Source organism: Octopus bimaculoides, chromosome 4 (assembly GCF_046866305.1).
Source record: "Octopus bimaculoides isolate indiv1 chromosome 4, ASM4686630v1, whole genome shotgun sequence".
Classification (NCBI taxonomy): Eukaryota; Metazoa; Mollusca; class Cephalopoda; order Octopoda; family Octopodidae; genus Octopus; species Octopus bimaculoides.
In genome coordinates, this window is record NC_142931.1 from 146,171,862 (window position 1) to 146,174,361 (window position 2,500).

The following is a 2,500-nucleotide window of genomic DNA, read 5'->3' on the forward strand; positions in this document are numbered from 1 at the left end:
CGAGAGACCACAGCGATAAGCAGTCCTCAGGCTGCTACATACCAGATCTCTTTCCCAAATTAACATTGAAGTTTCTGGGACTCCTCTCTCGTGATTAGTTTTAGAGGGACGACGTATAATTGAAGACCTAGATTGTGATTTGATTTCTCTTTTCTCACCCGCTTTTCTTTCTGTATATTTTCGTAAATTATGTTCTTTTTCAGCGAATTATTGCAAATAAAAGACTTCTATCATTAAAAAAAAATTATCCTTCTATCAATCCCCACCGATCCCTTCCATGGGTGGAGAGGTGTCTTCAGGACTCCACCTCATGACGTTTGGCATCAGATGAATCAAGAATGAGTATGGTAAGCAGATTGCTGTTCAACCTCAGGGTTTCGAGTTCGGTCCCACTAAATGGCACATTTGGGCAAATATTTTTTCTATTGTAGCCTCAGGCGCTCATATCCTTATGACGGAAACTGAACAAGTCCGTCGGATGTGTGTATGCACGCGCTTGTGTTTGTCCCCCATCATCGCTTGACAACCGGTGTTGGTATGTTTACATCCCTGTAACTTAGTGGTGCCCCAGCATGGCCGCAGTCAAATGACTGAAACAAGAAAAAGATAAAAGATCAAAGGTATCGTAGCTGAGGTCATCCTTTTTAGGTATGTAGACTGCATTATTTAAAGTGTATAATATAGTAGGATGTCATTAAAGTGAGACTTTACTGCTATTTCTAGCAAACCCAGCGGACTAACTTTCAGTTTCCAGTGCCTAGCAGTTGCAATGCATGCTGGTTAATTTACACCGCTTTGTCTACAGATAAATTACCATACCAGCCGGTGTAAGCTGTCATTATAACACCATGTCATTTAACTTCCGTCGTACGTGAAACAGTCACACCGTCGCTCCACTATTCTACACCAACATTCCACCACTTGAAAATATCAAGTTTGTATTATTCCTTCTTTATATAAACACTTAACAAATATCTTTCTTTATTATACTCTATCTAACTGCCTAAATTTCATTATATTTACCTCTTGTTTCCAGTGTTTCTAATTAGTTCCGTTTACCTGAAAATACACGAATCTCTTAAAAGATTTATTTCGAAATTGACAAAAGTAAAGATAAACCCGAAAGAAAAAGTAGAAAACCTATTTATATAGGGAGGGACAGATACATAGTTTTTAATTGCAGTTTACCTATATTTACATATAATATATTATTAGCTGAAAGTATTTATGTTGACTTCCTCGTCGTTTCAAGTTAAATACCTGTATTTATAACATATGCATGTATGTTTGTGTGTGTATGTATATATATATATATTTATATACACACTTTATATATTCTACGTGTAAATTAAATATAAAAATAAGCTAGATATATTTGTGTTATATCCGTCATGTATATATATATAGAAAGAGACATACGTTGCATATATGTGCGTGTACATTGTGACACACACACACACACTATATATATATATATATATATATATATATATATATATATATATATACACATACACCCGTCCGTTAGAAATTTACGACGAAAATAGCACAAGATAAGTGAAAATGAAGTTAATTTTAATTTAATTTTTTTACTTAATTTTCTACCAAAGACACGTAACGTAGAGGTGTCTTTGACGTTTCGAGTTTAAGGTATTCTTCAGAATATTAAGATAGGAAGGAGAAAAAAAAATTCAAAATTTAAAATAAAAAATACGCATTCAGTGTTAAATTATATTTATTGTGAATCAGTCCGTACTTGTCAATCTTTTGTTTTTCACTCTGTTTCTCTATCGACCAGTTTCTATCTATCTATACACACACAATCACACGAATATATGTGTGTCGCACCTTGGGCATGTCTTCTGTTATAACCCCAGGCCGACCAATGCCTTGTGAAGGGATTTAGTTGACAAATTGAAGGAAGCCCCCCTCGTATATATAATGTATATGTGTGTATCTGTGTGCTAGTTTGTTTGTCTCTCTTTGTCTTGTCATCGTGCGATACTTTTAAACGGACGTTATCGTCACACAACCCAGCTGTTTGCTACCGATCTTTAGGGAAGACATGTTGGGCCATTGGGATATATTTGCTTCCTTGTAAATGGGTGACGGTGGCTGATAGGAAGGACATCTGGATGTAGAAAATCTCACGCAATGAATTCTGTCTGACACGACCAAGCATGGAAAATTGGACGTTAAATTGATGACTTTTCCATATGTATGCTTGTCTGTACATGTATTTATGTATATATATACATCTATACACGTAAGTACATTGTGTGTGTGCGTGTTTATATTTATGTGTGTGTGTTTTCAGTCTTTAGACTGCGGCCATGCTGGGGCACCACCTTGAAGAATATTTTTAGTTTAATGAATCATCCCCAGTATTGTTTTTTTTTTTCCAATTTAGAAAAAATGCCATTTTTAAAGCCTGGTACTTACTTTATCCTCATTTACCAATCTGCAAAATTACGGGGACATCAAGCGATAGTAGGGGTCA

General features: G+C 35.5%; 1 protein-coding gene across 2 annotated transcripts in view; it reads left to right on the forward strand.

Moving 5' to 3' along the window:
- LOC106881919 (uncharacterized) overlaps positions 1-2,500 on the forward strand; it is a 43,265-nt gene that overhangs the window by 3,215 nt on the left and 37,550 nt on the right. Inside the window, exon 1 of one of the 2 annotated variants that reach the window (XM_014932440.3) lies at positions 795-934. The exons of the other annotated variant lie outside the window; for it this stretch is intronic. The gene's annotated coding sequence lies outside the window, so the exon portion shown is untranslated. Of the gene's footprint in view, positions 1-794; positions 935-2,500 lie in introns of those variants that run through there. 2 annotated transcript variants of the gene reach the window in all.